This window comes from Engraulis encrasicolus, chromosome 23 (assembly GCF_034702125.1).
Source record: "Engraulis encrasicolus isolate BLACKSEA-1 chromosome 23, IST_EnEncr_1.0, whole genome shotgun sequence".
Classification (NCBI taxonomy): domain Eukaryota; kingdom Metazoa; phylum Chordata; class Actinopteri; order Clupeiformes; family Engraulidae; genus Engraulis; species Engraulis encrasicolus.
The window spans coordinates 7368060-7388626 of NC_085879.1; the positions used below are offsets into that span (position 1 = coordinate 7368060).

The following is a 20567-nucleotide window of genomic DNA, read 5'->3' on the forward strand; positions in this document are numbered from 1 at the left end:
ATATTTCAAGTAAGTAGCCTATATCACAGTCCTGTCTAATTTCATTATGTTATTTTAAATGTCACAGATCCATTGGTTATATCTGCTATAATGAATAAAACGTTGTTAGCAAATAGTCCAATCAATAGCATAAAAAATGATTCACTCATTTTATTGAACATACTTTTTTGAAGGATCAAAAGTTGCAGATTTCCAATGCATTTTGCCATTCAGTGGGTAAAAAAACTTGCAATACAAAAATTGTTTTCCTGAATGTGAGTTACCAACTGTGAAAGTTTAAAATGAATGTCATAGTTTGACATTTTCCCTATTCACCTTCTGTCTCCTATATTGTCTCCCTATGGAGAAATGAATGGGCAATCTGTCAACTTTGACCTTGAAAAAATCATATTCCACTAAATATTAAGCTGTAGATTTTTAATATGTGATACACGGGGGTTTAAGGAACGATTACTATTGCAATTTATCCCAGGTTTGGGCCTTTTTAGAACTAGACTGACTGGCCTAAACATGCATTACAGTAATTCATATATGTTTTAAATGCGTTATTCCCAACACTGCTTATCACACAGGTGCTGAAGAACACGGTGTATTTAACCGATGATCATAATGTAGCCATCTTCCCCGAACCCGATGGCCACTTCATCTCTGTGGATCTGGTGGACCGGGGCCACTACGAGGTGCATGGAGATGCGTCGGCAGCAGCAGCACCACCACCGCCCGCGACGGCAACAGCTGCAGTGGAAGGTGGAGCGAGATTTTCGTTCCAGCGACCTGTGGCCAGTGCTGTTGCCCGGACAAAGGCATTTCAGAGGTAGGTTATAACATTATTGTGTGATTGAATTATTTGTGTTAATGATTTATTCACAAATGTCCAAGTGTCCTTTAACTCTTTTAATTGTGATTGTACTGTGTGTGTAGGAATATTTACATCTGTGAGGTAGTGGAGGGGAAGCTTGAATCCAAGAAAACACTTACAGTGCGTTTTTCGGAGTTTGAGGCAACTGTGCCGTCCATCCTGGGCAAAGTGTTGGAGGCGCTTGGCGACCCAGAGGACATGGTCCTTACTGATGGCCAGGGCAACGCCATTCTCGATTCGGAAGGCACCAGAGGTAAACCTGAGATAGACATTTATGTTTGGCTGAGATAAAGAACTATAATAAAAAAGAAGGCTGCCTTTATCGTTGCCGGCGACTTTAACCACGCATCTCTGAGAAAAATACTGCCCAAATACTACCAGCATGTAGATGTAAACACACGTGGAAATAGCATATTAGACCACTGCTATACTCCCTTCCGCGATGGATACAAGCCCCTCCTCCGCGCACCGTTTGGCAAATCGGATCATTCCTCAATCCTGCTCCTTCCAGCTTACAAGCAGAAACTAAAACAGAGCCCACCCACTGTCAAAACAGTTAGCTGCTGGTCTGATGAATCAGATAGTGCACTGCAAGGCTGCTTTGAATGCACTGATTGGGACATGTTCCGTGAAGCATCTAATGGGGACATAAATGAATACACAGAGACAGTCACTGGATTCATTCAGAAGTGTATTGAAGACATTGTTCCATCAAAAACTGTCAAAATATATCCAAATCAAAAACCATGGATAAATAACCAAGTTAAATCTGCTCTAAGAGCCCGGGATAGTGCATTTGCCTCTGGAAACAAAGACCTGGAGAAAAAAGCCAGATATGACTTGCGAAAAACAATCAAAGCAGCAAAAAGAGAATATAGGCATAAGCTGGAACAGCTGGAAGGGAATGACTCAAGAAATATGTGGCAGGGACTGCACATGATTTCAGATCTGAAAGGGAAAAAATCCAACACCCAAGTCTCTCATCCCTCACTTGCAGACGAGCTGAACCAGTTCTATACACGTTTTGAGGTCAACATCAAACCTCCAGTAAGAGCCCCCTCCTTTTCTCACTTCTCTGACCCAGGCCTAATGCTCACAGTGGCTGATGTGCAGAAGTCTTTCAAACAAGTCAACATTCGGAAAGCAGCAGGACCTGATGGGATTCCAGGCCGAGTAATCAAAGTGTGTTCAGAGCAACTGGCTGGAGTGTTTACAGACATCTTCAACTTCTCCCTGTCCATGTGTGTGGTGCCAAGCAGCTTTAAATCATCTATCATTGTTCCAGTGCCTAAGAAAAACCAAATCACCAGCTTGAATGATTGGCGACCTGTGGCCCTCACCCCCATCGTGAGTAAATGTTTTGAAAGGCTTGTGAAGAACATCATCTGCGAAATGATTCCACCTACGCTTGACTGTCACCAGTTTGCCTACAGACAGAACAGATCAACTGATGATGCCATCACCAGCGCACTGCACACCTCCCTAACACACCTGGAGAAAAAAGACACCTATGTAAGGATGCTGTTTGTGGACTACAGCTCGGCCTTCAACACCATTGTCCCCAGCATACTCGACGACAAACTCTGGAGTCTAGGAATTCACAGTGGCCTTTGCAGCTGGATACTAGACTTCCTCTCAGCACGGAAACAGGTGGTGAGAATGGGCTCCATCACATCATCCTCCTTGACCATCAGCACGGGAGCTCCGCAAGGTTGCGTTCTGAGCCCTCTACTCTACTCTCTTTATACGCATGACTGTGTGGCTATACACAACAACAACACCATCATCAAGTTTGCAGATGATACCACTGTTATCGGTTTAATCACAAACAATGATGAAACAGCCTACAGGAAAGAAATAAACAACCTCATGGAGTGGTGTAGAGGAAACAACTTGTCTCTGAATGTGTCCAAGACAAAAGAAGGAGTCTTCAGGAGTGACTTCAGGAGGAAAGAACACCAGTTTGAAACCATTAACATCAACGATGAGACAGTGGAGAGGGTGACTTTGAGACTTTAAGTTCCTTGGTGCTACCATCTCAGAAGACCTCACCTGAGACAGTCACACAGACCACATTGTCAAAAAACCCCAGCAACGTCTGTATCACCTCAGACGATTGAGAAAGTTTGGGATGAGACCCAAGATCCTGAGGTCGTTTTACAGAGGCACCATTGAGAGCATTCTGACGGGGACCATTACTGCTTGGTATGGGAACTGCTCTCAAGCCAACAGGAGAGGTCTTCAGAGGGTTGTGCGTACAGCTCAGAACATATGCGGCTGTGACTTACCCTCCATACTGGAGCTATTTTAGGGAAGGAGCATCAGGAAGGCTACAAAAATCTTGGCTGATCCTAGTCACCCCAACCATGAACTGTTTACTATGTTTCCATCTGGGAAACGGTACAGAAGCCTGAAATCTCCTACTACCACACTCCAAAGTAGTTTCTTCCACCAAGCAGTTAGATTACTGAATTCATGCTGAAGACAACAAGGCACTTTCTTTGCACCCCCCCCCCCGCCCCTCTTATTAAGCGGGCTTGTGGAGCAAGGACCATGCAGAGCATGGCCCTTGCAGAGCAAGGCCCGATTATAGTAATCTCTAAGTCCTGTTTCTTTTATTATTGGTTCTCTTGTGCAGGGGCAGCAAAAATAGAAAATGGATCTCCTCCTAGGCCTTTCGAGATAGAGACACCGTTCAAACACTAAAACGACCGGCTCGGCTTGGAGATCGCGTATAGTTATAGGCTTCTCCGTGTCTCTTGTCGTTTTCCCGTTTTTGGCGATTTTGTTAAAGCCTGGGTCCCCATTGAAAACAGTGGTGGAACCTCCATGAACCAAAGTTCCGCCACTCTAAAGATTAGAGTGTAGGAGGCTTTTTCGGTCATAAAACATCAACACTTTCACCTAGAAGTTTAGTTGACGCGTTGTTAGCGAGCTCTATGGGATGTCTCCAAATTGTCAAAGTTTCATCTCCCAACTCCCAATACTTTTTAAATGGCAGGTTTGTAAAAAAAAAACAGGCCTAGGTCTATGGAGAATCCCAGTCTTTCCAAAAATGCATTTTTCAAGAGATCAGCGCATGTCCCACACGGAGGTCCATTCAAAGACTGTTAGAGAGATCACAAGCATGACTCCGATCTGTGAAAAGGACACGTGCCAACTCCTTTTAGTTTTTTTACAACGATGTTGTAAAGACAAAAAACTCATTCTCATTCTGGCCTCTGCTTAGAGGACAATACTAACTGCCATTACAGTCAATCAGAACAGGTGCAGCCAATAAAGTGTTCCATTTCAACTGTCACTGTCTCAAGATTCTATTCTTAACGAGCAGGTGCGAGCAACCATTCTAGAAGTCTATTGTTCAGCTCTGCAATGCAATGTAATATAGTCTTGCTGGACTGTGCATGACAGCTAGCTGCTTGGCTTAGTGGTAACGCATTGTGCTGGATTAGAGATATGGAGGTTGAGGGTTCGAACCCCACCTGAAGCCATGTTGATTTTCAAAATTATATCATATGCAGTGTTCCTTGGCCAACTTAAAATGCCATGTATGTCATTTATTATCAATGGCAAATGTGCTGGATTAGAGATATGGAGGTTGAGAGTTCGAATCCCACTTGAAGCGATGCTGATTTTCAAAATTATATCATATGCAGTGTTCCTTTGCCAAGTTAAAATACCATGTATGTCATTTAGTATCGATGGCAAATGTGCTGAATTACAGATATGGAGGTTGGGGGTTCGAACCCCAGTCCAAGCCATGTTGATTTTCAAAATTATATCATATGCAGCGTTCCTTGGCCGACTTAAAATGCCATGTATGTCATTTAGTATGAATGGCAAATGTGCTGAATTACAGATATGGAGTTTGGGGGTTCGAACCCCAGTCCAAGCCATGTTGATTTTCAAAATTATATCATATGCAGTGTTCCTTGGCCAACTTAAAATGCCATGTATGTCAATTAGTATGGATGGCAAATGGGCTGAATTACAGATATTGAGGTTGGGGGTTCGAACCCCAGTCAAAGCCATGTTGATTTTCAAAATTATATCATATGCAGTGTTCCTTGGCCAACTTAAAATGCCATGTATGTCATTTAGCATGAATGGCAAATGTGCTGAATTAGGGATATGGGGGTTGGAGGTTCGAACCCCAGTCGAAGCCATGTTGATTTTCAAAATGATATTATATGCAGTGTTCCTTAGCCAACTTCAAATATCATGTATTGTATGTCATTTAATATCAATGGCAAAGGGGTTGGATTACAGATATGGAGGTTGTGAGTTGCCCTGAGGACAGTCTTCAGCTGCCTTGTGTGCACAGGTTAGTACAACGTAACTTATATTCATAAAGAATGTAAACTACACACACAGGCCTAAGGTAAAATAACTAAGATCTACCAAAATGTTATGTTTTTTAATCTACAGGTCCTGTGGAAAAAGCAGTTTTTGCGTCGTGCTGCAGGAGCATCTTAGGATGCAGGGTGTGCATCCAGAGGTGGGACCAAGGGCACGATTATTGTCCAAAATGTAGGTCTCCTGTGGACAGCAGGGAAATTACTGAGGTGGCGGGGTTTGACTAGGCCATGGCCGTGCTGGCAAAGCTTTTTTAAAGTAAATAAATAATAAAACAATATTGATTTCAACACGATTCACAAGTATTTATTTATGTATTTACACTGTATGCATGTCGGACACATGAACGAGATGGAGCAGTGCCTCCTGAAATATGGTTTAGTCCTGGTTGACCACTGTATCAAATAACTGGGATAGGTCTGGGAACCTCTACCCAAAGAGTTGCTCCGCAAGACCTCGCTGGTCCTCAGAGGGAAACGGGTCAGAGCCAAAGGCTGACACCCACGTCAGAGATGACCCCAGCTCCTCCTCATACCTTTGTGCTGCCTCAGCTGCATTGGGTAGCAGCTCAGCAGGCCAGCGAGCTGGACACCCAGCAGCCGCCAGGTTGTTTGGTATCCCTCTGCCTAAAATGGGTAAAAATAAAGTTTTAAGTTTCGCACAACCTTTTTTTGTCAGATACGAACTATTACACTTGTAAGCTATTACACTTTACCTGGTATTCTGTGTGCATTCCAGGACTACACAACTCCGGCAAGACTTGACAAGCCAAATTTGAGACGCAGAACTTGGTCATGTCGTCCTGCATGTCCAACAGTTCCTGGTCCTCTAGGTGGATGAGGGCCTGTTTGATTGGATAATTCACTCTGTTGTAGACTGGCCAAATTCTCTCCACGCGAAGTTCTGTTTAAAATACACACACAAACAAAATGTTTTGTATATGACACATTTCAGACATCTTTTTAACCACCCAAAAGTCATAAAAGACTGAAGACAGCTAAAATCGTTATAAGCATGCTCCAAGTAGAAGACCTAGTAGAAGTAGTAGCAGAAAAAAAAAAACCTTTGAAGATGTTGTCTGAAGGTAAGGGAGTCTGTTGGTGTTGTGTCGGTGGTCAGCCAACTTCTCCTGCATATAAAGTGTTAAAAAGAACTCCTTCCCGTGATCAACTCTAACCTGATGCCACATCCCATAGTTGACAACTGCTTTCCTGTATTAAAAAAGAAAGGAAAGAAATGAAAAAGGTCAGTGTAAATTGGCATTGATTACTTAATACATTAACGGATTAATCACTTGTAGGCTACATCACATTTGCGTTTGAGCAGACATGTGACATTGATACAGAGGATTGCCGACTTGCCTGTAAACCCTCTCATAGATGACAAGATTGTTCTTCACAGGCATTGTCGATGTTGCAACAATTTTGCTGCTGAACCCGTCCACAGCCAACACATGGGTAACTCCAAACAAGCCTAACTTCTCGTTTTGGTCCATATGCAACTTATGGCCAGTATAATCAGCATGATAAGGGACTGGATTCAGGTTTCTAGCTCCCTAAAAGAAGTACAATGTAATCAATGGAAATATAGGCCCATACATCAACACAAACATTCAGGTTATTTGCAAATATGATTAGGCTACTATGTAGACCTTCTGCTACACACACAACATTAAGCAGTGGTGGAAAGTAACTAATTAGCCCTACACTTACAGATGGTCCCCCTACAATGCACACCCTTTGCCGAGGTAATGCCACGTCATCTACCTCGGTACGTACCGGGCCTAGCTGCAGTGTACCCAAACAACCGCCAGGTGGCACTTGGGAGCGCCCGCTATGCTTGGGCCTTGCTCTTTCTGCGGGGAAGTGCCTCTCTCTCTCGCTCTCTCTCTCGCCCACACACACACGCGACGTAACTCTTTGCTGTCTTTGCAAACCTTAATGCCAATTGACTCGTCTTTTTGGATACCAGCCAAACTCGCAAGCTAGATAGCCAATAGTTTCGATTGTGCTATTTGGAGAAGAGGTATTTAAACTGTTACAGTTTAGGCAGTATTTAAGCATAGGCTACACACGTTTCACCTTTCACGTTGTGCGATGGGTGGGGGACAAGTTTGGAATCGCTATAAGTTAGAGATTTATTTAAGAACATAGGCTGGCAAGATGTAAATGACACGCACTGCTAGAGCAATATGAACCAATCAGGTCGGCGTTGCTTTTAAGCAAAATACTCCCCTGATGTCTACTTAACTAAAATAAGCTGCATTTGTCTAATATTTGGAGACATCGCTATGCCCTTTCTGCGGGGAAGCGCCTCTTTCTCTCGCTCTCTCTCTCCCTCTCTCGCCCACACACACACGCGACGTAGCCTGTAACGTAACTCTTTCCACTCTTCGCAAGACCTAATGCCAATTGACTCGTCTTGTTGGATACCAGCCAAACTCACAAGCTAGATAGCCAATAGTTTCGATTGTGCTGCTTGGAGATGAGGCATTTAAACTGTTACAATTTAGGCAGCAAAGAGAAGACGGCGGTCTTCCCGGTGTAACACCCCAGCCGTTTTTTAATGGGAGCACTTGAGATGACTATGATCCAACTTGTCTTGAGCACCGTCGTAGCGCAACAAATCGTTATCGTAAACATAGCCTAGATAATTGGAAATTACAAAAAATAGGCTACATTTTATAGACTTTGGCTATAGGCTAAGCCGACTTCTCTACCTGTTTGAATTAGTGCAGCCTTACAGGGAGGACGTTAATTTGGCATAGGTCAACTGCAAGAGACTACTAATTTGTGACTTGACGTGATGCGTGAATAATTAGGCTACGCTATGCAACAATATTTAGCCGCACTCAGTCATTTGCTCATGGTATTGTGGTGGTGAATGTCCCGACCCCGTGTGTCCACGTGCGTGCATGCAGGGGTGGGGAAAAAATACATCAAGCGTGCCATCTCCACCCATCCCCCCGGACCCACTGCGCTCCGAAGATCCAAGCAATTGTAGCCTGTCAGTATTTTAGTGTGTGCCCAGGTAATTGAATTCCTGGCATGGCCTGGTTATCTCAATCGTGCCAACAAGATGTTTGCCCTCAGGCTAGTGTGTTCATAAAGCGCATGTTCGATTTGCTGTAATAGGCTACGATCAGTAAGCCTCAACTTGTCTGTCTTTTCTTTTCCTTCTTTCGATATTTTGTAAAATAGGCCTACGTTAAAGCCTAAATACGATAATAAATAAGGCTAATAAAGTAAGCTAAATAAGTCAGGCCTAAATAAAGTTGTTTTAGCCTATGAACTCAATGCAGAAATGCGGAGGGATTTTTGATACCTTAGCCTATATATAACAATATTAGGCTATGGCTTTATGAACTTCATGAATACAAAGTACTACAAGATAGTCTGGTAAACAAGGATTGACTTGTGGTAGACCAACAACAGAAGTGGGGGAGGGTTGTTTTTTCACTTCAAATGTTCCCCGACACACACACACACACATACGCCGCTAATCGCTCTCCCTCTCTTTCTCATTGTTGCTATACGTACATCTAGATAGGCAGTGTGGTCACCCAGCACATTTTCATACAAATGCTGTGTTTTTAAATAAATGAAATCTTTATTCAGTTATTTGTGATCAGTCTCTGCTTTCTCTTTCGATGTTGCGTCACCGTGGACAAGTGTCTGCTGAAAACTTAATGCAAAGCGGCTAAAATTTTCAGAACGTGTTGAACTTTTCAGAACATTAATGTTTGTCTATGGGGGAGGGGGTGGGTTACAGCAGTGCAGTGCAGTGCACGGGACTCACTGCACAGCCTTTTGTGACATGTCGTGGCGTGATAGGTTATCCAGCCTACGAAGGAGTCATAGTTCCCCAGTCATATTGTTGGTTCGAATCTCCACCGAAGCAACTGAATTTGCAGTCCTAATCACACATGATTAGCCACACCTAGTGTAACAGATGTCTTGTCACGTGTGCAGTCCATCACATCCCCAGTTAACCGGAATCCCGTCGATCGCGCACAACAGTCAACAGTCTTCAACCTAATAGTCCGTATCCTGAGGATATCTGTTCCTGACTTGAATAGGCTAGTGCAGAAATAATTAACAGTCATCACTTATAAGTTAGGAGCGGAATTGAGACGGTGAATGCAGGACAGAATAATAGAAACAAAACACTGTCGACTGGCGGTCTTGTTTAGGGATCACGCTTGTGTTATTATCAAATGCCCAATGTTACGTGCAACGCGCAATTGGCTGACTCTTTCCAATTGTAGCCTACCAAAACTGAGGGAGGGATCAACGTACAATGAGCTACACTAAAGCAGATTACTCTGCTTCGCAAAAAGCAGTGCACCAATAATACCCCGTCTTCAACCTACTATTTACTAGATATATAGGCTAGTAATAGTATTAAGTTGTGCTACCTTGTTTTTTTGTGGTAGCGACAGTGTAGATCAGGTAATAGCCTGCAATAGGGGAAGCGGCCAATGCGCCAGTTTTAAAGACAGAATGTCGTCGCCAAATGTAAAATCACCTCTCTCATGCTGACGTGACGGGGCACTACTTCATTAGGCTACAATGTTGTTCATGTCTGTTTGACTCACACACATATAGGCTACGAGTGGCTATAGGCTACGAGTGGCTATAGGCTACGAGTGGTTCAATTTGTGTTTTTGTGCTCATCGCACAAATGAGACAGGCTTACTTGATACACAAAGCAAGCAACATCGGTCCACTCAAAATGGTCCGAACTCCGCCGCTTGATTTCATGTCTCCTCAGTCTCTCCAAGGTTTGTTAGCCTACTCTGTTTTGCTATTTTCGTTATTCTTAGCCCTGGCGTTAGAGATGAAGCAACTGTGATCAGTGAGGTTGTGGAAACGGTTGAATAGGCCTATGGTGGTCCTAAATTGGAAGCGGCCGATGCCAGTTTTGAAGACAGAATGTCGTCGCCAAATTTAAAATTCGATCTCTCTCATGTTGGCGTTACGGGACACACTTAATTACAATGGTGTTCCTGTCTGATTGACACGGTTTTAATTGTCTTTACTGGTACAAATTGTAGGTATGCAAACTCTGTATCCTGAGGATACCCGTTCCTGATTTGAATAGTGCCGAAATAAATTAGGGGCGGATTGGGAGACGGTGAATGCAAGACAGAAAAAAGTCGAGTTTAAATTCACGTGGTGGTCTTGTTTAGGGCTCACACTTCTGTTATTATCAAATGCCCTATCAAATACCCAATGCTAAATAAAACATGCAATTTGCTGACTGTATTTCTACTACTACTAAAACTTGGGGAGGGACAAGCACGGAAGCACAAACAGACGCACAAGCACAGGCAGTGCTATACTGCCCCCCGCATTCCGAATGGCCACAGGGTGTAATGACCACGGTACGCTGCCACGGTACGGTTATGTTGTGAGCAGATTGAAGTGACACCATCTGTAAGTATTGCACTTGAGTGTTTTTTATGTTCTTTACTTTTTAAGTAGTTTAATTTTTTTGTTTACTTGTACTTGTGTAGGCTACATTTTGACGCACGTAGGTATAGGCCTACTTTTCTCAATTACACTCCTGCCCTGAGTATACTGAAGAAAAAAAAAAAAGACAGACAAAATGCCATGATGCAAAATAACATGACACCATGCAGGATGGCAATTAAGCACATTTACTACTTTACTATAGTAAAGTCGCCTAATTCCGCCCGTCCCCCAATTCCGCCCGCCTACTTATAAGTGATTATAGTTAATTATGTATCCACTGTTTAAGTCAGGAATGGATATCGACATGATACGGAGTTTGTATGCTTAATATTTGAAACGGTGATGACATTTAAAACCGAGTCAAACGGCCATAAACAGCATTGTAATGAAGGGTGTCGTAACGGCAGATGGAACTTTAATTTCACGACGACAGTCTGGCTATAAACTCGCCCTGGCCGCTTCCCTGTTTCACTTTAGGACCAAAATTATTGAACCGTTTCCACAGTAACGACCAAACTAATCACAGTTCCTGCATCGGTAAAGCCAGGACTACAAGTGTGAACGAAATCAGCACAACAGCATGAAGGAATGATAAACAGTAATGGAAATACCGACCTAAAATCAAGCGGACAGAATTGGGAGCCTTTCGCCGGGGAATTGTGCTGAAACTAGATTTTGGACATGCTGGACGTTATCGCCAAATTACGATAGAAAGGGCTACCAATGTTAGCTAATATTGCTTATTACCTCATCTACACAGTTACCGCTATCCAAAAATACACGATAGCATAATTAAATATTATTTGAAAGAGTAATATTATCACGTTTTCAGTGAAGTGATCAGTGAAGTGGGCGGAATATGGCGACCTTACTCTATCTTGGATTAATGTAGGATGGGTTTCCACCTCTTACACTAAGTCAACTTCATGATGTCAGCGATTTCAGAACTCATATTTGCGCACGCTGTAGGCCTACCTCACGACGCAGCTCATTGTAAGGATGATGGACGGACTGGAGGATCCTTCCAACTCGGGATTCACCCACTTTAACCCCCACAGATGACAGGTATCCCGTCATAAATTTCCGTCCGTATGTTGGACCGGTCTATGAACAGTAAATAAACACAAATGAACAAACAAACAAATGTTCTACGTCAGGATTAGCCTACAATTATTACAGCTAATCGGCTATTATATTTGACAACAGTAGCCCATAGCCCAGATGGCAATTTGTTTGGTCCTCATCTGGGGCTCGTCTGCCCCTGAATCGTAGCCTACGGGACTCATACAGCTCTGACAATAATATTCAAACACATGACTAGACTTAGACTAGACCCACTCACCTTTTGAATGGAAGATATCACTGCTTCTTCCAACTCCTGGTCTGTAACGTGCCCCTTCCGCCGTAGCCCTACTTCGCCACTGAACCTCCTCACAGACATCTCCGATGAGCCCTTAACTCCCATAATTCGTAATGTCTCAGACATTTCGGAATGGGTCTTTACCGAACTAAACATTTGCTCTATGAGCTCACAGTGCTCTTTCAAACCAGCCATTATTATAGTGCTACTAGGCCTATCCTTACGCTGAATGAATGAAGTGATATTACTATGTTACTACCGCGATAAATGGTTACTAATGTGGCTCGCGATTGGTTACCCTGACAACCAACGCCGCCAGGATTTTGTTAATCGGAATTTCGAATGTTTCATTTTCCATTTTCCGTTTGGAGGTGCAGAATGGAAAAAACGAGAAAACGAACCGTAATCCGATTTCTGGTTTTGGAAAGGGAAAAACGAAAAATCAAATGCTGTTTTCATTTTTTCAATTCTGTTTTAAATCGAAAAAACAAATGAACGAATGATACACGGATTCTTGAGGCAGCCGCCGTTCCACCACTGAGGATCAGCTGCGTCTAGGCTAGTTTCACTTCAGCCGCGCTCAATCAAAGCAGGCGTTGCGCTTGTGCACGTTGTACAAGGGTAGTCCATATCAACGATTGTCGAAAATGCGATGACGTTGTAGACTCGGGCATGCCTTGTCAAATCAAGTCTTTATCGGAGATATTAGGCGACCATCTGTAGGTGAGCGGTAACACAACCGCACTGTGATTGAGAGACCAGCGTTCAAGCCCCACCATGCGCAATGACAGATCATAAGGGCCAAAACATACCAAGGCGGAACGGAACGGTCCTGGGACGGACGCGGCCTTTCTGCTTAGTTTTGGCCGGCGTGTTTTTCTCTGCCTTTCACACTGACAGCGTCGGCGTGTGCGGCCAGTCCTATTCAAAACCCTCCCCACAGCCAAAGCTAGCATGCTACTTTGCCATTCATTTGAATGAGACACCGCCGGTCGCCGGCGTGAAAAATAAGCTCGAGATCTATTTTCCAAATGCAGCGCGGCGCGGAGCCGGCTCCCGCGCCGCTGACGCTCGACTACCGCCGGTTGGTGTGTAAGGACAGATATGTTTCAATGTATTTTCACTGACGCCGGTAAAAAACGCGGCCGTTCCGCGACGCTTTACCGCTTTGGTGTGTAAGACCCCTAACTCAATTACCAAAAGGAGAGTCTCGTACGAATCTGCCATCATTTCAACGCCCTAAAATAAAATGCTTGCATCATCTAAGGTGTTTTAATTTGATCTTTCAGAAGAATTTGTTTTATGATAAATTAAGGCATATTAGGTAAAACGTTAGGCAGAGATCATTGAATCATTGCAATGTAAACTCCAAGCGTAGGCGTCTGCGTGGTTGTGAAGACGTTTTTTTATTGCCTATGCTGAAAATAGTCTTAAGGTCTACATTTAAGGTAGGCCTATTGGTAGACCTAGGCCTATTGCTTGACAGCAAATGAAGCCAGCCACAAAGCGAAATCAAAGGAGTGAATGGGCAAAAGTATCTTATGAAGTTTTCATTTCTAACATCGCCATGCAAGACTTGAACCCGGGGCAACAACATATTACGTAGCACACCTGCAAGGAATTGTCCAATCTGATCTTAGTAAATCAATACAGTGGAATCCGCTTATAGTGGTCACGGATATAGTAATCAACCGCTTATATAGATCAAAAAGCTTGGGACAGAATCATTTCTATACAAATGCTGTTTAAATAATTCGTTTACAGTGATCAAAAATCCGCTTATAATGTTCATTTTTGTCATTTTATGAATGTAAACATGTGCAAAAAGTATTGAAAAACTCAGTGTAGCCATTTCATTTTTTACTCCCGCGATTCCTTTCCCGACGTCTGCTTCTGTATATGCCAGATAGGTTGTAAGGGTATTGCGCGAGACTCAACTCGCCACTTTTCCGGGTGGTAGCCTACTGAAGCCTACTCTAGGGGCGCCAACCGAGGAGTGCAAACTCCATACAGTGAATGGGCTGCGCTCTCCCGACAGCACCCCAGTGAACTGCAGGCATGGCTCGACTGAGTGGGGACGCAACCTGTTTACATAGAAACTCTCTGGTGATGAGGCTGTGTACACATGCTTCTGTCTCGCTAGCCAATGTAGCCTAACGAGTTAACACCGGGCAGCAAGCACGTGAATCATGTCTCTCTTATTCTGGGAATGAAAAACATAGGCTCTTCGAAACGTATGAAAATTTACCAAAAACGAGCCAACGAGATGTTTTGGCGAAGCTTGGCATTCCTCAGGCTACCTTGTGTTTAAACTGCAACAGCTGTACAGGCTGCGTCTCCCCACGAGTCCCTCCCACTCCCCCTCGCCCTTCTCATCTCTCCTATGCCAGCAAGCCCAGCGCGACTTTCCCAATTCCAACCAGTTCTTTGCGTGGCTTTTTTTAAACGGTGTCCAAAAAAAAAACACGTTGTAGGCTACTACTGTACAGCAGGCTATGCAACAGTGTGTTATTTATCGGCGTGGCAATTTTAAGTGCGCAGTCTTGCGGCGTTTTGCATGCATAACCTGAATCACACTGTGCAGAAACTCGCCAGAAAACGTTTGTGGAATGGGAACTTTACAAACTTATTTGACATCATAAGAGATGACGACCCGTGCGTGGTCTATGCTTTGAAATGCATGTAAGCCTCGTCTTTCTCAGCGCTCATTTTTGCCAGACAGGTAGAGACGAAAAAAAGGGGTGAAATAATACAAATTCGGTTTTAGTAATCAATCGCTTACAGTGTTCAAATTGGCTCGGACAAACGTGACCACTATAAGCGGATTCCACTGTACTATAAAAGTTTTTTTGAAATGTGCTGCTTATCAGAAATCGCCCGAAATGAAAGACGAGGGTAACTATTGTAGTTTTTACTGGCATTATCACATCATAGACTATTAAAATAGAGTGACTGGTTCGCTTTGATGTCGTAAAATGATGGCGGGAATCAAGCGGAACGTGCCCGTTGTGACAGCTGTTTCCTACAGGTTCATGTTTTTTTGCAACACTGATTCATTTAGCCTGGTGTTAAACCTGGGAACCGTTGGAGCATAATTACCGTGGCAACTCAGCTGAGTTTCAGGTTAGCAAGACTGATGGAACGGATCTGCGTCTAAAAATAGCGCAGTTTACCGACTTGAACTCGGATTTGGGGTTAGCGCCGTTGATGGAATGGTCCCCAGGTTTTAACATGCATAATATTTTCATTGTTTCAGTCTTCTGATGTCCACAGACAGTTTTAAGGTTAGAATTTGAAATAGAAAGTGTCACTGATTTTTACCTCGTCAGAAAATGCTATTGGTCCTGCAGAAGTTAGAGAAGAGCAAGCAACCAGTAGGTGCTGTGTCTGGGGCCCAGCAGAGGTTCCGGATTGCAGAATGTTTTGGACCTGCTAACCGCATACATTGAAAACACACACACACACATACAAACACTAACAATGAAAAGTTCTGAAGTTGCATTTTTAGTGCTGCACTGTTAGAGTTTCAGTTCAGGTCAAGTTCCACAGTTTCAGCAGCATTTCAGCAACTGTATATCAAATGTGTAAAAAACTAATTAGACAAGGTTAGAATTTGAGATAATGTGACATTGATTTTACGTCGTCATAAAATGGTACCGTCATGCAGAAGTCAGAGAAGAGTAACCAGTTGGTGTCGGGCCCAGTAGAGGTCTCCACTGCAAAATGTTTCGGACCTGCCCACGCATACATTTAAAAACACACACTCACTCAATGACAAATGTGTAACAACATATTATTAGACAAAAACAAACTGTTTTAAGGTTAGAATCAAGATTAGAATTTGAAATATAATGTGGCACTGATTTTACCGTTATGACACCCGTCCTGCAGAAATCCTGTAGATTTTCTTCTAGTTGCCAGGCCACTCAACAATTTCACCTGTCAATTGATTTAGAAGTTTCATAGCAAGTCAAACATACATGTTCGAAATAACAACTGTAACAACTGACGCTGAATATTACTAAAATAACCACAAAAATAACACCAAACTCAAAGCAAAATTAATTTATTCAAATGTCACAAGTTACAAAAAAAACAAAAAACAAAAAAAAACTAAAAAGAGTCATTTTTTGGCCAGAGCCTCCAAAATGGCCAACAGGCGCTCATCCCTAGCAGCAGCCTGCTGCTGGCTTGCCGCTGCCTCTGTCTCTCCTCCCTCGCCATCATATCTTGCCTCCACCACTCCTCTCTGGCCATCATCTCCTCCTGCCTTGCAATTCACTCCCGGTGGCGACTCTCCTCCATCCTTTCCTCCCTCTTCCTCACACTCTTCTGCTCCTCCTTCATCATCTTCCTCCACTCCTCCTCATCTCTCTCATTCATCTCCTCTAGAACCCCCACCACGTCAAGCTTACGGCGCTTGGACGTGGTGGAGGTTCTCTTCACAGGGGTGTCATCCCCTCGAGACAACCCCCCCCCACACACACACACTCTCTTTTCACCTCTCTTTCCATCCTCCTCCTCCTCTACCCTAACGGTAGCAGAGGGGGTGCTCACCACCAACACCTGGCCACCCGACTTGGTGGCGATCAGGACTGGGGGAGTTGTTTATTTCAATGCCAGTGGGTAGTCACTCCTAAAAAACTCCTTGCCTTGCCTTGCGCTCCAACAGTCTGTTGTTGTAGCAATGACACTGACTGTGGACATTGCTTCTTTAATGTTCCTCTTCATTTTAAGTGCAGCGTCATTAATCCTCCTCTGCAATGTTGTTCTTGACATTAGAGGGGCATTGGGCTGAAGGTCTTTCAGAAGCTGCTGAAAGGATGGCTGGTCCACCACGCTAAAGGGCTGGAGACTCTGTATCACGAAATTCACCACAGCTTGGTCCAGACTTTTTCGATTAGCTACTGTTTCAGTTGCTTTGTGGGCCTTGATGATGAAGCGGCTTCTGCTGTTTTGGCTTTCCTCTTCCGTTTGGCGGTCATGGACAGGTATCTTGGATGTATTCTCTGAAAGAGAAAAAAAGAATGATAAGAATCACACGCCATTAAAGGTGGGTTTGCAGGTTAACCCTTAGAACTCAATTGACGCGCCGACGCGTCAAAACGTGACTCTGACACGTTTTTTTTAAAAAGGCAACACCTTATCAGGAAGTATTTCCTGAAATTTCAACAGAATACACTTCAGGCATCATTTTGATACCATGTATGTGTGGTTAGGTGCAGTAGAAATAAAACCATCATTGTTTAAACACAACATAAACAATACCACGACCGGAATGTTGTTAGAATGTTATGATTTGATGTTGCGGCGAAGAAAAGCTACAGGTGTCATTTTATTACCACATGAAAAAGCGTGGACAAACCAAAACTAACGACGCCATTCACTCATGTGAAAGACAACTGCTCTATTGTACTGTGGGATAGTACATGAACCATATCCAGGAAGTGGACAATCCACAGGAAATACTTTTGTAGATCAGAGGAGCTTCCTGACTCTTGTGAAGTAGGCGGCAAAAGTGGGCGCGGTTGACATTATCCTCTCGCTTGTATCGGCTCTACATCCGCTCTCTACCTATTCATTCATAAACTCACACACAACAATAACAATATGGCTCGTAAAACGTTTAGCGTGTTGTCCATGTGGGACGACATAGAGGTCGAGGAGTTTGACGCAGAGTCAAGCTACTCTAGTGACAGTAGTGAAGAAGAAGAAAGCGAGAACATCCCGCCTCCTACTGCTGCTGCTTCGTCGTCTGGTCTGAGGTAAGTTTATTATAAGTTTGATTAGCAAATATATGGCGAAATAGCCAAAAGTTTTGTCATTCAATTTAATAAACATGCAGTGACATCCGATTAGAATCCTTATTGGAAAAGCAAGTCACATCTGCCCAGGGCCGGATTAACACTTTCTGAGGCCCGGGGCTAATTACCCGGATGGGGCCCTTCATATCATGTTCTGACGCATGACGTCACACAAACCCACTGACACATCAGCGTACACAGTAGGCCTACCAATCTATGACAGATACCGTTTAAAGTTAACTGGTGATATTATTTCTAGGGGTGGGCAAACATGAAAACCTTTAATCTCATTAACTCAATGACTTTCTGTGATTAATCGCGATTAACCGCATAGCGCGCGAAACCCAAAAATAATAATAAATCATAAATAAAATAAAAACATTTTTTTAAATTAATAAAATAAAATAATGAATAATAATTTGCATATGTACTGTGTAGATAACCTATGTAGGTCTAATATAATATTCCACAATGGAGATGTAGGCTATTTGCCAACCTATCAGTCTAAATGTAGTAGGCTATATGCCTATCCAATGTAGGCCTACTAATGAAACAAATTGTTGCATACAATATTACACTAGGGCTATTTAAGATTGTAGGCTACTGAAAGTGATATATTAGAAATTATAAACTCAAATTAGGATGGTCTACATGGGCCTACAAGAAAAAAAAAAACTTGTCACTTAAAAAAATTATATGTTAAAACGGCTTGCCATAGGCGTGCGTCTGTGAGATATGTCCCGCCTTCTCTCACTGTCAAAGACTCCCACCTTCTCTCTTATCTGTCGCTATTTTTAAGGTGTTTCAGCGACTAGAAACTAATTGACTGTCTGTTGGCATTGACAGCAATTACATCTTTCAAAACAATAACGTTGACATGACTATCACTATCTTAAATGCTGACGAAGTTGCCGATGTCGCGAAATCATAGCCTACCATGTTGATGCAGCCTACTATGCACGCGCAGCGCCATAGATACCAAAACGTTGCGTGAGGAATGTAATATCTCGCGGTTCGCTTTTTGATCAGGGCTTTTAGTAAGTCCGCGTGGCGTTATTGACAGCTGATAGACAGCCAGCACAACAGTACCCTTTTCATGCTGACCGTACAATAGACTAACCTTGCGAGCTGCAAAGGCGAGCCACATGCTGCTCGAGAGTTGCGCAAGGAGGTCCAGAACTGTGTAGGCCTACCGAAAAACTCTTTGCTGGTGGTAGCCTCTAATTTGGGTGTTTTCTGTAATAATTATTTGGCTCTTTCCTTTTTTATTTCTACTAATTTTTGTTTTTTTGCTCCGCTCTCCTGTTTCCTATGGCTCGACATTTTCGCTCGTTTTCTTTTTTTTTCTTCTATTATTTTTTGTCATTTGACATTCCATGACCGGAGGCCCCCCCTAGCGGTGATGCCCGGGGCTGCAGCCCGTTCAGCCCATTCTTTAGAGACGGCCCTGCATCTGCCTGAAGTATCGCCTACCGCGAGTCGCGTTTGTAAACAGAGGTGACAGATACAAGGCTTGATAGGCAAACATAGTGACAAGTGGTGACAGACAGTCGTAGTTTTGCAGACGTTTTGGTTCCTACTTTTACCTGTAAGGGATTATATTGTATTGTTTTGTGGGCTGTCTGAAATGACATACAGTGACATCCGATTGTAATCCTTATTGGAAAAGTGAGTCACATCTGCCTGAAGTATCGCGTTTGTTGCGTTTGGTATGTTGCGTTTGTGAACAGAGGTGACAGATTCAAGGCTTGACAGGCAAACATACCGAGTGACAAGTGGTGACAGACAGTCGTAGTTTTGCAAACGTTATATTGTAGGGGTTACATTGTATGTTTTGTGGGCTGTCTGAAATGATTTCGGATGTTGAGCACGGTCAGTTGTTGACGTGAAAGCTAGCCTGCTACTGTAGTAGTCATGCGTAATTTACTGAACAAAATGAAGGCTTATGTATGTGTGTGTGTTTGTGCGTGCGTGTATTGTTGACCCAGTCTTAACTTCCCTTCCTGAACATTTCATCATCAGTGTTTTGGATAGTGCAGATACTCTAGACACTGCAGCATTGTTGTTGGGATGCACTGATATTTGAACTGATGGGCCTAAGGGTTATATTGTATGTCTGAAATTATTTCAGATGTTGAGCAGTCAATTGCTGACGTGAAAGCTAACCTACTACTGTTGTAGCCATGCCTAATTTACTGAATCAAATGAAGGCTACTGTGTGTGTGTGTGTGTGTGTGTGTGTGTGTGTGTGTGTGTGTGTGTGTGTGTGTGTGTGTGTGTGTGTCTTCACAAGTTTCATTATCACTGCATGGTTGGATATGATGCTATAACATATTATTTTACACAATACATTCACACAGGTACTGCGTATGGGTGGGAGACGTGACGCCTTGTTTTTTCGTGACATTGGTTAAAAACCTACAAAACTGTTATTTGTCCTTTAAAAAACATATGTCAATGAAAGAAGATGTTGTACATTATGTTTCATATTAGTCTTAGATGAGAAAAAACATTTTTGTTAAGATTTATGTATAAAGGTTTATATGTCAAATATCCTGCGGTGTGACTAACATTAATGAAACCTGGAATATAATATATAAATTAACCAACAACATTTTGAATAATGTATGAAGCATTTGGCATGATTGCATAAATATTAACTTTATATTAAGATATGTGAATGTGAAAAAAAACTCGAGACTGTCAGGCTC

General features: G+C 43.1%; 1 pseudogene; it reads right to left on the reverse strand.

Annotated features, from left to right (window-relative positions):
- Window positions 1–5533: 5533 nt before the first annotated feature.
- LOC134439439 (uncharacterized) lies at window positions 5534–12247 on the reverse strand (annotated as a pseudogene).
- Window positions 12248–20567: the final 8320 nt, after the last annotated feature.